This window comes from Mirounga angustirostris, unplaced genomic scaffold (assembly GCF_029215605.1).
Source record: "Mirounga angustirostris isolate CCGP_5_RB_7025 unplaced genomic scaffold, mMirAng1.0.hap1 SCAF_3, whole genome shotgun sequence".
Taxonomy (NCBI): domain Eukaryota; kingdom Metazoa; phylum Chordata; class Mammalia; order Carnivora; family Phocidae; genus Mirounga; species Mirounga angustirostris.
The window spans coordinates 33,466,628-33,482,065 of record NW_026991711.1 but is presented as its reverse complement, the minus strand read 5'-3'; the positions used below and the strand labels follow the sequence as shown (position 1 = coordinate 33,482,065).

General features: G+C 37.7%; 1 long non-coding RNA gene across 1 annotated transcript; it reads left to right on the top strand.

The window, feature by feature from the left end:
- The first annotated feature begins 1,327 nt into the window (after positions 1 to 1,327).
- On the top strand, positions 1,328 to 15,094 carry LOC129045656 (uncharacterized). Its single transcript, XR_008505692.2, has 3 exons — positions 1,328 to 2,817; positions 11,466 to 11,585; positions 14,700 to 15,094. It is a non-coding gene; the product is annotated as an uncharacterized LOC129045656 (long non-coding RNA).
- Positions 15,095 to 15,438: the final 344 nt, after the last annotated feature.

Here is a 15,438-nt window from a genome sequence, read left to right as displayed (position 1 = left end):
TTGTGCTCTAAAATGTGTTTAGACATTCTACACTGCTGATGACTTCTCTCTCATGACTTTCCTCACTTATCTGCGATACTGCACTCAGAGTCATATATCTTCTGCCTCTTTTACTCCCAGTTCTTTCCATTTATTTCTGGTATGATCATCTTGATTTACTATTATTGGTGTGATTGGATCATTATCATTACTGGTTACTAGTACAGTTCCAGGAACATACTGTCTGCTCTGTAAACTGGTACCTCCACTTTTATTTTCTTCTTTCTAGTGTTTTATAAATTTTAAAAAGCACTTTTCCCCCAAAAGGCCTTCACCTAGAGCTAGAACAAAACTATGACCGTAAGGACCTAGAACAAATAATGAAAACACTTATCTCATTCCTATTACCTTTGGTGACTAAAGGATAAGACACTATGTCCATTAGAGCAAACTCAAGGAGGGCAAAAATCTTTAGGGTGGTATATTTACTGCTGGTATCCTCGGAGTGTAGGTCAGCACCTTACACGTGAATACTTAATAGAGGATGGTTTTATCAATTAATCTGTGGACAGGCAAGGAAAACAGCCATGTCTTTACTCATGTGGTGCTGAATGCTCACAAATACATATGTATTTCTTTTTCTTTTTAAGACTTTATTTTTAAGTAATCTCTCTACCCGATGAGTGGCTTGAACTCACAACCCCAAGACCAAGAGTCACCTGCTCTGCTGACTAAGCCAGCCAGGTGCCCCAAATGTGTATGGTTTTTTTTTTTTTTTAAAGATTTTATTTATTTATTTGACAGAGAAAGACACAGCGAGAGAGGGAACACAAACGGGGAGTGGGAGAGGGAGAAGCAGACTCCCTGCCGAGCAGGGAGCCCGATGCGGGACTCGATCCAGGGACTCCAGGATCATGACCTGAGCCGAAGGCAGTCGCTTAACCAACTGAGCCACCCAGGCGCCCTGTATGTATTTTAATTAATTGTAGAATTAACAGTCCAGTTTCCATCTAGTTTGATTAAAGTGTATGCATTGATCAAAATAAATTATATGGCCAAATAGCCCACATCTCCATGTGGGTTCCTAAGTCACAGGTTCATTGTGTACCTGTTGTTTCAATAAAGGTGAAATAAAATTTAGCATGTGATTGTTCTAGCAAATATTCATGCAGACAGGTGAATTGAGTGTTACTGATTTGTTACTGATACTGATTTGTTTTGGTTTTATAGAATCAGGACGAAGTGGTTTCGGCAGAACTATTATTATATGATTTTCTTTGATCTCATAAATAGTCTTGCATTTCATTTTTAAATACAAGGGTTTTTTAACTTACTCAATAGGTAGACATATAATTCCTTAAATTCCTATTTTGAAGCTTAGGGTTCAGTCCCTTCCTCGTCACATACACACCTGCCACTCTATACTCCATCTGTTTTACTTTATTTAGAGCAATATCTGAAATTCTTATTTATTTTTTTATTTGTTCATAGCCTGTCCCTCCTAAATAGAATATACATACCGTGAAAGCAGACAATCTTATCTGACACTGCTGTATCCCCAGCACTTAGCACAGTGCCAGGCACAGAAAAATTGCCCCTGCAAATTGTGTTGAACAGTAGGAAGAAAGGAAGGAAAGAAGGAACATGGCATTTGCTTTCTGAGTTTTTTTCTTCATATTGCATTTTGTTTGGAAAAATGCTTAGTCCATTTGGGCTTATATAACAAAATACCATCCACACTGGCTTATAAATACCAGAAATTTATTTCTCCGTTCTGGCGGCTAGGAAGTCCAAGATCAAGGCACCAGGAAATTCAAAGTCTGGTGGAGTCCCACTTCTTGGTTCATGGGTAGCTGTGTGTTGTTGCTGTGTCCTCATCTGCAGAAGGGGTTAGGGAGCTCTCTGGTGTCTCTTTTATAAGGGCACTAACCATATACATGAGAGTTTGACCCTCATGACCTAGTCACCTCCCCAAAGCCCCACCTCTAAATACCAAAACACTGGGAATTAGGTTTCAACATAGGAATTTTGGGGAAAACAAAGTCTGTGGCAGAAAAAAATTTATTAACTAATTGGATACCCTTTCTCCCGTGTTACCCAGAAAAACAAGGTCATTATTCATCCCTTTATCTTTACATCTTCTTTCTGTCCTGATCTCAAAAGAAGAGGTGTTTCTCCCTTCCAAACTAGCACCATTATACTTGCACTCTTTACTTTATATTGAGGTCCATGGGTAGGCATGTGAGGGTCCAGAGGAATGCAGAGTACAAAATGCAGAGCGCCAGAGGCAAGATACTGACAAATACCCACATGTGAGGACAGGACAAAGGAAGGGAAAAACCGAAAGGAGAACCTTCTTCATTCTCAGTTACCCCTTGCCATCTGGTTTCTGCCTAAACCACCAAATTAAGACTCTCTTCCCCAAAAGTGCTTACTACACCTCCTATGATTTAATTTCTAAGCTTTCATCTCTCACTACTTCCGTCTAAACCGTCTGGCCCCTTGGATAGTCATTCCTCAATGTTCAATCATGAGCCTCGCGTTTTGTTTTGTTTTTCTCCGTTCTTCTTTGAGGAAAAAAGTATCACAGAGAAATAAATGTATCTTCCCTTGCCCTCCTGCCACCCCATCTCCATGTCTTTCACAAGGAGGAGTTTCCTCAAATAGTCCTGCCTCTTTCCACCTCCTGATTGGTACGTTTTATTTAAGGGACTGTGCTTGCATCGCTTTCCTCCTCCTTTCCACTTTTTTTTTTTTTCCTACAGAAGAACCAACCTATTCCTGGAACAGTTCCCTGTACCTCTTCTAAATCACAATCATCACCTTGTGGCTGAACGGGTAAGTCAGACACAGTGGGGAGAGAGGTAAGGGCTGAAGGCTCACTTGGCCTTCACGTTGAACGACTTCCTCCAATATAGCATTTAATAATAAGAAAGATGATATTTGAAATCTCTACCCACCACTTTTGTTTTCCTAACCTATTTGTTCAGACCCTGCCTGGGAAGAAAGAAGCTATTCATCTCCACAACATTAAAGATTTATGTATGTGTGTATTTTATTTATTTTAAGGAAGCTCTCTGCCCAACATGGGGCTTGAACTCCTGACTCTGAGATCAAGAGTCACATACTCTACCAACTGAGCCAGCCAGGCACCCCAGATTTTTTTATTTTTTAAGGAGATCTGTATACTCATATTGTGATATAGTGTGAAATGCCCTTTTTTATCCTTTCTCCTCCTGAGATACCTTTCTGGTCTCTGTTCAAATGTATAGAACTTGTTTCTCCCAAATCAGTGAAAACTAAGTTCAATTTGATCATGGGGGCCTGGCTGGCTCAGTCAGTAGAGCGTGCAGCTCATGATCTCAGGGTCATGAGTTTGAGCCCCACATTGGGCGTGGAGCCTACTTTGAAAAAAAATAATAAAATAGGGGCACCTGGGTGGCTCAGCTAGTTAAGCATCTGCCTTCAGCTCAGGTTGTGGTCCTGGGGTCCTGGAATTGAGCCCCACATCAGGCTCCCTGCTCAGCGGGGAGTCTGCTTCTTCCTCACCCTCTGCCCCTCCCTGCACTTGTGCTCTCTTTCAAATAAATAAATAAAATCTTTAAATAATAATAATGATGATGATGAAATAAAAAGTAACTAAATAACATTTAAAAAACAATAAATTTATTTGAAAAGACTTCATCGCTTTGGGAAAAAGGTGTTGGTAAAATCTAAGTTAGTACAACTATATATTTTTTAAACATTCTAAAGGATGAGAAGTGTTTTTCTGAGAAAATGGACGAAAGGAATGAATCAATTGTTATCACATATGACTTTCAAATTCTCTCTGTAGCCTGTATAAATACTCGGAGTCTTCTACTTTCAATCCCACTTTACCAATTGTCCACAGAATATTTCCTCCTAAATTTATTATTTTTTCATCATCCTACCTATTTTTTAATTCTTTGAAACTTTTTGAATTTACAGAGAAGTTGCAAGAATAATGCAAATAATTCTCATTTATCCCTTACCCAGATTCTCCAAATGTTAACATTTCATCACATTTGCTTTATCCTTCCCCCACCTCTTTTTGTTGGTGGGGGTGTTGCTGTTCTGAACCTTCGAGAATACTTTTGAAGATATGATTTCCTTTCCCTGCCAAATGTTTCAATGAACATCTCCTAAAAACAAGAACATTCTTTCACAGAAGCACAAAATGATCAAAATCAGGAAATTAACATTGATACAATACAATTATCTAATCTACAGACCTTATTCAGATCTCAGCAATTGTCCCAATCATGGCCTTTATGCCAAGAAAATCTCCGATTATTCATTGTGTTCACTTGTCCTATCTCTTAAATCTCCTTTAATCTAGAATAGTTCCTCAGTCATTCTTGGTCTTTTATGACATTGATGTTTTTTTTCGAAGAGTACATGTCAGTTATGTTATAGACTGTCCTTCAGTTAAATCCTACTTTGATTTTATCCCTTGGACATTTTATGAACATTTTCTATGCCCATATTCCAGCTTCCAATTCCAGCACCACTTCTTCCTAGATGTGTGACCACTTAACCTCCCTGAGCCTTAGTTCCTCATCTTTAAGCTGGCATAATAAATAAATAAATAAATAAATAAATAAATAAATAAATAAATAAATAAATAAATGAAATAAAGTAAAAACTGGGATAATTATATGTACCTAATGAGTTATAGAGAGGATTAAAGGAAGTGATATATTTAAGAGGAATTCCTTCGAAACTCATCAAGTTATATATATTAGGTATATACAGCTTTTTGTACACCAGTCATACTTTGATAAAGTGTTTGTTTTTGTTTTTAAGGAATTTACCCAAGGCGTGTCGCAAAGTCATTTGCTTTTCGTGTGATTTGATTTCTCAACTCTTTATCACCTGGCCACATTTACATAGATGCATTCTCATCTGCCCATGGGTCTCTAGAAATGGGGTTCTAGAACTACTTAGAACTCACCTAAATAGTTGTCATCCTCCTCAAAGTATTCACTACTATTGAACCTGTAGTCAGTGAAAACCCCTAAGTTTTTTTCTGTGTAACTTTTTTTACTATTACTAGTATTATTAGTCTCTTGATATACTACTATAAGTGCTAGTACTTGTTGACCTGACCAACTGAGTGTGTCAGGATCTGCATTGGCTGCCTCCTTAAGCGGGCCCTTTGTATTATGTAATTCTCCCAACTCATGAGGTCGTTATTATTTGCATTTTTGAGATGGGGAAACAGATTCAAAGTACTTACGTCACAGGACTTATATAAGTGAGAGAGCTGGGATGCAGTCCCAAATTGAATTTTCAGAACGTAAGTAAAGTCTTTCTATCTGTATTAACTATCATTTTTAATTTCTACTCATCATTCTAGCCTGTTGGAACCTTTATGAGTCCTAATTTTGCCATCCAGCGTATAAGCTTTTCCTCCCAACTGAGATCTTGTGTGACTCCCCTGTTTTCCTCCAAGTCATTGATTAAAATGTTGTTCAAGAGAGAGCCCTGTGATAAATGCTAACATTTCCTTCTAGGTTGAAATAAGTCACTCTCTTGGTACAGTTTTTTCAAATAGCTATAAATAAATATTGCTGTATTGTGGGCTACTTTACCTATAACCATCTTATCCACAAGAACAACTGAAGATATTTTTTTTCTCCTGCCTCTGGCATCCCCCCTGGCTATGAATCTAATAGCAGCACTGGGAAAGAAAAAATGCTCCTCTTAGTTTGGCCCAACTTGTTTATACTGAAATAATATTGGTCCCTAGTGACTACTCCTTTTCTTCTTACAAATCTTCTCTTTAATGAATGATTCTAGAATTTCGAGAGAGGTGAATCCAAACGAGAGTAGTATCCAAAATTCTGGTCCCTTTCTAACAATGTCATCGAGTTGCTATGTGACCTAGAGAAGGTCACTCTTTTAACCTAGACATTTCCGAAAAGAGAATGAGAACATTAAACCTACCACTTATTATTTTTTAAAGGGATTTATTTGATTTGGGCCACAACTTAATGCAGTAAATATTATCTCTGTCTTACAGATGAAACTAGGAAGACTTGGAGAGATTTGCAAACCTACCTAAAGTCGCTCAGGTTATAAATGGGGGAACTGGGAGCTATACTGTCTCAAAGTGGCAGATTGTTGCGAAGTCCTTCTGCTGTGATTTATTTTAGGACGCTCTGCTGCTACTAACTGTTCATTTGTACCAAATGGTATAGACTAAAAAGTAGATTTGCTTGAGCATCTAAGCACCTCCTACCCAACTAAATCAGCAGCGCACCAGAAGGCAACAATTCCCAAAGTGTTTTCAAAGGAACACTTGTCCCTCCGACAGCCTGAGGATAAAGCAGTTCTGTCAAATGTTTGACATACATCTCATACTACAGCCATTCTCTTGGAGATTCAAAGGGTTCTAAGGAGCCCTTTAGAAAAGAACTCCCTTTAACTCTCTTGAACCACAGAGCTAGAGTTTGATGAAAAAGATTTGGCTTAAACTGTCATAAGTGTTAGGGGTTTTGTTGTTGTTGTTGTCTTTTTAAAGTTTTACTCTTTGGGACATCCAAGGATGTCTATCCAAAGATACAATGAGGTTTCAACATATATTCTTACTTCAACGAACATTCCTGGTCTTTGGGAAGTGCTTTAAGGTTCACTGAAAGCTTCCTCCTGCCTGAGGGATCCTTTGGCCTTCACAACCACCGAGGTTAGGGTTGTGCCGGGATCCTTATTTTTCATTTGCGGAGAAAGGTCTGGAGTTGTTAAGGAAATTCCCTCAATGCTGTACAGCAAGAGAAGGGGCCAAACTCCAATTCAGAATTTCTCACACCAAAGTCAGTACTCTCGCACTCCACGAGTGTCTTTGTTTCTCTGCCTTTGATCATTTAACGAGCTTGTTGACGCGCTCAAAACAAGCAACTTTGAAAAATGAACAAGGTGACATTAAAAATGTTAGACAACCTTGCCATTATGACAGTTTCAGTCCTCAAAACGATATTTGGAATTTTTTCCCTTATATAAAGTTACTGTTCCTCAGCACGGTCAGCTTGGGGTTTGGAACAGAAAGTGGGGTATAGCCTACTAAGTTTGAGCCATGTGGGAAACCCTTGGGATCCTGGAAACAGCAGATTAGCCCACAGCTATCCCTGTTTATATAGTCGACGTGTGTTTGTTCTGTTTGAAGATACTTCAAAAATAACAATTGTAAAAGAGATTACTGCTTTGATCAGAGAATCTGAATCTCCTTTGTTTGACCGTGAATAATTGGTCTTTGTAATGTTAATGCTTCTTTTAAGGAATATCAGATCTGTAAATGCACCTTAATTACAGGCGAGCAGTTTTGGAGGGAATTTGTGACAGCATTTTACTGACGGTCTTTTCTAGTTCCCCTTCAAATCTAATTATAGTAGAAAGATTATTTTAGGCCAAGCAGTAAAAAGCTGTAATTATTAGTGTTTGGATTAATGTTCCCATTGGTCAAAATAGTTATCTTATTGAAGAGCAAGATCTAAATCTTTAAAATGTCCTATTTTTCCTATAAAGCACGGAATAAAAGGTAAAGCCTTAACTGAGATGCACTTGCCAACCTGTTAATTATAATTCTCGCCGCTCAGAAAACTGTTTTCTCCGGTCTCTACCTTTAGACGCACCCACGGGAATCCACCACTTAATGTTTGATTCCTAAAATGTTTCATTTTAATTTGAAACCAACTAAATAATCCCATCACAGTATATGAGTGCAGTAGGGAGAGAAGGAAATACTTTTTTTTTTTTTTTAAGTTGTTCCATTTTAATTTTGTTGATGTTGGAAGAAAATACATGTTAATATAGAATGTTAGATGTTGCTGAAGATGTGAGGAAATGGGATTGCTACAGTGCAGATGGGGCGATTTAGTTAGACAGGAGGAAGGATTTCTCAACAGCAGAGTGAAATCTCCTTACGTGGAGGTGGTTGGAAAGTTGCGTATTTTATGAAGCGGTGTGAGGCAAAGCCTGCGTGCCGAGCAAGGCCTCGTCTGAGAAGAGAACGTTTCCGCTGACTGTACTTGGGATCATCCATCGTATTAAATCCCAAAGTGGGATTTTTTCCTCACCTGGCTAGGCTGCTCGTGACAGGGAAGCACTTGGACCTGGGGCTAGCTGCTACTGCCAACGTGGAGGATTTTTTCCAGGATCGTGATAACATTTAAACTTACCATTTAAAAACTATGAATAGAGCCAATCACACCTGTATAGGAGGGGAAATATCTCTGAGATCTAAGCCATATTAAATTAGCACATTCCAAGTCGTGTGTGCGTGTGTGTGTGTGTGTGTGTGTTTCCTAATTATGGCAGCAATTAGCTTTGCAGCATTGCATTCATTCCAAGCAGCAGGAATGGGGAACAATAATCTTGTTTACCCGAAGCTGGAGAGAGTATACCTAGCTTTGTTCCTTCCACAGCCTAATCTAAATGCTTGCTAGGTGCCATCCCACACAATAGAGTGTTACTGGCCCCCCTCAAGGAACCTCCCTCGCCTGGTTAATTCAGTTGTCACTGAAAACCTGTACAAGGTCAAGGAAAAACAGGTAACAGGCCTTTTCAAACTTAATAAAGTGGCACATTTTGTTTACATTTATTTGGAAGGTAGAGATCTCAGATATAGGAACACTTTTTTTTTTTAAATCACCTAATCTATGAAAATTATCAGAGGGAAAATAATGGAACTCCTTCGAATTGTTGTTGACAATTAATGGAATAGGAAGGTGGCTGTTGTAAATGGCTCTCTCTCGCAGTAATGGGGAAAAGCAAATTATTAAATGGACAAGTTATTTACGTTTGAAAATAAACTGCATCTCACACTGGGAAATTCGGTTATAGGCGATTCTGCATTACAACACGAACAGGTCATTAGTTTTAATTTTCCACAACAGAGATTTTAGGGTAATTTGCTTTCATTAGAATGGAGTAGTTTCTCTCCTACACACATTATCATTCAGCCCCTCTGTTGTCACCATTAGAGATCTCCCCACCCCCGCACCCCCCGCCCTAATGTGTAAGAAGAATAGCCTTGATTTTTCTGAGTGTCTAAATATTATGGCAAAAGTTTCATTGCATTCAGCAAAGACTGAAATGCTAGGTGAGCATGGTGCAAATGTATCACCAGTGTTGTCGAATGCCAAACGTAATCACACTAGGACAGTGTACTACCAGCATTTGCCATGTTTTAGTGTTTTAGTGTGCTTAACGTACATAGTCTATTTCTGTACTGTAAAATGTAGGCTACCACAGAAGAAGAACAATAATCAGTTATACATTAACCACGAAAGGTCATTTCTTGTGGCAAATGCAAGGTCTATTGATCAAGTAATATTTGTCAGTAGAAATGAGTCTCATTACTGAATGCAGCTCATGAAGGAAACCACTGTCTAGTAGGACATCAGGATAAGTGCAAACCATCCCTTTGCTTGGGGTGGTTTGAATATCATCAAGTGTTTATCTTCACTCTTATAATATAATTTGCTAACTTTTCAGCTAATCAATCCCTGAAGCTGCATTCTATGGTTAACTCACGATGCTGCCCATTCAAACAATGATTCATCGCCTACTGTTAACTATAAGATAAGAAAAAAATTAAAAGAAAATGAATGACGTATTCACTTGTGTCACAAAATTGTCTATAAACTAGTTTCCCAGCAGGAGCTGTGGTTTGGTTTCAAACTTAAGTGACTTGTCTATGTAACCTTATCTTCCGGGTACTTCCAGCAAACTTCATTATTATGCAATCGAGCCCATAAATATAAGTAGAAGTTAACTTGAATGGCTGAAGTAGAGTTAGCCATACACATGTCATTAAAGCTTTATCACCATTTCTGCCATAAACCTCTCCCTTTTCCTTAAGAGATTTACCAAGCTATCATAAAAATGTATTATGGCTCTTTCTTTGCAAAACATGAACTCCTGAGAGGTGGCTTGCCTCCTTAATTAAACGTATGGGGCTGCAGCTTAGCATCCCATACGAGTGCAACGTATGTGCTGCTAACATGTCAGGACAGCCTGTGTAGATCGAATGTCACAGGGCTGACGGGCACCAAATTCCCCAAAAAGTCACCCAGTAATTCCAACGATGACATATTACTAGAGGTATACAATTAAACACATTTAACCAGTTCACCAAATAAACAAGGAAAAGCATAAGAGGATGCTTTGTCGGAGGAAAAGTGACTATACATAAACAAATATCTGTAACAGAGAGAGGGATTTTCCAGGGATATTATCAACCTAAAATAATTAAGCCGGAAAACTGAAAAGTTTAGATCTCCTAAATTGGCTTAGCAAAAGACTCTAGCAAGCATACTGATAATTCTGCTGATATCTTTTCAGGAGCCACTTCCAGGAGCATTATATCTTGCAGTATATATACAGTATATTGAGAAACTATACTTAGTTTCATATATATATGTTTATATATGTTTTTATATATATATATATATATATTTTTTTTTTTTTAGATTTTTTTTTTCAGTAATTTCTACATCCAACATGGGGCTTGAATTCACTACCCCGAAATCAAGAGTCACATGCTCTTCCAACTGAGCCAGCCAGATGCCCCTCAAATGTATATTTTTAAATGGGTAGACACAAGGCCTCTCTTTTTATGGATGACTTCCCTTTAGAAATATGAAGTTATTTTAATTACTTCTTACTTTCTATGTTCCTATCATAGAAGCTTAAGGGTCATGCAGTGGAAGATTACTCGACTTGCATCAAACAACTGAGTTCAAATTCTTCAGGGCCCTTCTCATAGGTCTCTTCCTCCAAGAAGCCTTCCTTGACTAGCTGGCCCAGATAGTACTTTATCTTCTGGGTTTTTATAGTATTTTATGGTTAACATTTAATAATGCTTTTGGTCTTTGGATTCCCAGTGCTCATTAGCACAGTTTGTGCCACTCGGTAAATGTTTATTTAATAATGGATTTTTCATTTCTTCTAAATTGAAAGGTTTTTTGTTTTTTTTTTAAGATTTTATTTATTTATTTATTTGCGAGGGAGAGAACAAGTGGGAGGAGGGGCAGACTCCCCGCAGAGCAGGGAGCTGGATTCGGGACTCGATCCCAGGACCCCGGGATCCTGACCTGAGCTGAAGGCAGACGCTTAACTGACTGAGCCACCCAGGCTCCCAAAAGTTGTCTTGTTTTGTTTTTTGTTTTTTTAGGATAGATAAATCCTTTGGTTCTTTTCAGACCAATAAATTCCATGAATCAGGGCTTATCTCCCTAGTATTAGGACATTCATGAAGGTAGGCTACTTTATGCATGGAATTGTCAGTGCTTAAGAATAACAATATTGATGTCTTAATTACTATCAGGACATAGGTAGCACCTCCCTCACTTCATGCCATCCATGACCCCCAATCTCTTGCCTCTTCCCAGAAGAAAACTGTTGGTAATTTTGTGTTAGCTATTTTATTTTATTTATTTATTTATTTATTTATTTATTTTTAGGTAGGCTCCATGCTCAGCATGGAGCCCTGTGCAGGACTTGAACTCACAACCCTGAGATCAAGACCTGAGCTGAGATCAAGAGTGTGATGCTTAACCGACTGAGCCACCCAGGCACCCCATGTGAGCCATTTTAGACAACGTATATTTCATATAAATTATTTATGTAAATGGCACCATGAAATAGTATTAACCAGTGACATTTTAAAAAAATTATCATGCCTTTAGAAATCTTTTCATGTCACTACAGATATAGTTACTTTGTTCATTAAAATTGCTGGATAGGATCCCATGATGTGGATATATTAGAATTTACTTCATCATTTACTTGGTTGTTATGTTACTTATTGTTGAATATTTAGATGGTTGCCAATTTTTCGTCATTACAAACAGTGCTTCAATAAACATTCTGATATGTCTATCTTTGTGCATTTAAGTGATTTTGAGGAATGAATTCCTAAAAGTGGAATTTCAAAGTGTATAAAAATTGAACCTTTTGATAGATGCTCTAGATTGCCCTCTGTACAGATAAACATTTTACAAAATCATACGAAGTTATATTTTTACTAACATTATGAGACTTCCAGTTTCCCCCCAGTCTCACTGAATCTTTTTCATTTTTGTACATCATTTGAGCAAAAATGGTATTGCACTGCTGTTTTGATTTGCATTTCTCCATAGTAGTGAGGTTGAGACTCTTCTCATATGTTTGTCAGCTACTTGTATATCTTCTTTTGTGAATTGCTTATTTACCACGCTTGCCTAATTTTCTCTTGGGTTCTCTTTGCCTTATAGATTTTTCAAGATCTCTTTTATGATAGTGGATATTAATCCTTTGTTGCAAACATTTTCTCCCAGATAGTCCGTTACTATTTTGGGTGGTTGAAAGTTGAGGGGTCACTTGTCTTTTAATATTATGGTCACATTGATTCATGAGACTCTCCACTGTGTTAGACATTCTCCTAGACTGTATTACATAAATTCTTTATATAGCATGTAGAAACTGGATTTGATTAATCCATGTGCCCAGTGCTCTCACCGGTCCATCCAATTTGTGATTTAAACCCTAAGTGCCATGCCAGTTCTTGCCTGGAATTCCCTCCCCTTTCCTTCTAGCTACTGTTTCGGAGAATCTTGTCTTTTCTTTAAGGGACAATCCAAGAATCAACTTCCACGGTGATCTCTGTGATCTCTTCTTTCCTTGTTTACCATTCATTTGCACATGATGAATTTATCTTGTGTGTGCATCTATTGTAACTTCAACCGGGTGGTAAGCTATTGGGAAGCTATTCCATTAAAGGACCTTGCTTTTACCATAACTTCTCATGTTTTACACATAGTAGGAACCTAGTAAATATGTGTTGGTTGCTTTAAAAAAAATTTTTTATAAGGAAATATTGAACCTGCCCTCTACCCCCTATACATACACACTATGGGGAATTTGCCTATGCATTTCTTCATTTTCTTTGTGTAATTGGTCTTTTTTACAGTTTGTCATTAGGCTACACCTGCTCCTAATGTCTACATTTTAAAACCTCAAAAATAAAGTTGTGAACAATATTAAGGATCTGATTTTCTCAAAATTCTCTGGTGGCACAAAGAAGAATCTAGTAGTTTTCAAATTTGAAAGACACATCTCTAAAGTCCAACTAATTCCCTGGTATAGGTCTTTATTTCATGCTACGTGAGGTCTGTCTTCTCAAACACAATCACAGTGCTGGTTGGGATCTAACATGGGCCCACTAAAGAGGAACCCTGACCTTGCAGCAGTTTTTTGGTCTATTTGTTTGTTTTTCAAAATGAAAAGGCAAAACCGAATCTAAACCACGTTAAAATAAGACTGAGATTTCATTGCTTCAACCATTATTAACTCAAAGTCAATCTTTCATTCATACCTTCACTCAATGCTCACTGTGTGTGTGTGTGCGTCCGTGTGTGCGCATTCTTCATTCAGTCATACATTTTCTTTTACTGTTCTACTTGGCAGAGACCAGGCTGGGGAAACAAATATGAATGCAACATGGAATATAATAAAAGCAAATTTGATAAGTGCAGTGATGGTGATGGTACCCAGGACATCAGAGGCGTCGTGACAGAGAAATGTTAGGTCCATGAAGGCTGAGGGAAGGGACATGTTTTAGCTAAGATAGAGTTACTTTGTGGGTTTGTGATGGGTTCGCTTGGATTTAACTCTAAGACTGCTACAAATACAAGTCTGTGAAAACCAGTCCCAGAAAGTAGGATCTTAACTTTTGAAGTAAATCAAATAGTTCCCAAGCTTTTATTCTTTTTTTCTTTTAATTTCAAAACTCTTTCAAAATTACATAAAAAGTTGCAAAATAAACAAAGAATTGCCATATACCTTTTACCCAGATTCACCAGTCACCATTTTGCCACATTTGCTCTGTTTCTCTCCCTCTCTCTCTCTCTCTCTACACACACACACACACACACACACACACATTTTGGGGTGGGGGGAGCTTGATTAACTCAACTGTTAGTTACAAACATCTTGACCTTTTATCCATAAATATTTAGGGTGCATGACCTAAGAACAAGGATATTCTCTCTCTCTCTTTTTTAAAGATTTTATTTTAAAGTAATCTCTACACCCAATGTGGGGCTCATACTTACAACCCCAAGATCAGGAGTTGCATGCTCCACTGACTGAGCCAGCCAGGTGCCCAAATGCATTCTCTTATAGAGAGTTACATTATAAAGTTTAGAATGTGCCATTGTCCATACTCAAATTTTGCTAATTTCCCCAATAATGTTCATTACAAACAGTGCTGCAATAAACATTCTGGTAAGTCTGTCTTTGTGCACATTTAAGTGATTTTGAGAAATAAATTCCTAAAAATGGAATTTCAAAGTGTATGAAAGTTTTATTTATAGTCCACACTGAAATTTTGCTAATTTACAGTCCATACTCAAATTTTGCTAATTACCCCAATAATGTTCCCTATAACAATCTCCCCCACCACATCTGGATCAAACAGATCAAGATCTCTTTGAGCTTTCATGATATTTACATTTTTGAAGAGTACAGTAGGGTGGGTTTGTAGAAAGTTCCTGAATCTGAATTTGTCTGATCTTTCCTCCTGGTTGGATTCAGGGTATGAATTTTTGGTAGGAATACAAGATAAGTAATGTTTCATCCTTCTCAGTTCATCACATCAGGAAGGACATGAAGTCAGTTTGTCCCATTAATGATGATGTTAATTTTTTTTTTTTTAGGTAACCTCTACCCCCAATATGGGACTTGAACTCACTACTGTGATATTAAGAGTCTCATGCTGTACTGTCTGAGCTAGCCAGAAACTCCTGATGATGTTAATTTTGATCATTTGCTTAAGGTAGTATCTGTCAAGTTTTTCTATTGGTAAGTTACCATTTTTCCCATGAGGTAATTAATACCTCAACTATGGGGAAATACTTTATGACTATGTAAGTATCTTATTGCTCATCAGAATGTCACCCGATTATTTTAGCTTTCATTAATTCTTGCCTGAATCAATTAATATGATATTGGTTGTAAATGGTATAAATGGTGATGTTTCTCTAATTTCTTCTCCATTTTTAGAAGGCATTCTATCAAACTTTTATTCTTAATTTTAACTTTTATGTATATAATGAATAAAATTGAGTTCACCAAACATCAGTTGCCTATTTTGTGTGGGACACTGTGGTAGGAGACATCATAACAACTCAAAGACAAGACCATTTGGGTCCTGCAGGAACATATAATTTGTTGGTTGAGATGGATGCAAGGCAGATAGTAAGAAATGCTTTACTGGAGAAACAAAGCTAATGGCAAGGGGAAGAAACCAAAAGAGGGTAATTCTTTTTTTTTTTTTAACATTTTAATTTTTTTTTTTTAAGATTTTATTTATTTATTTGAGAGAGAGAATGAGATAGAGAGAGCATGAGAGGGGAAGGGTCAGAGGGAGAAGCAGACTCCCTGCCGAGGAGGGAG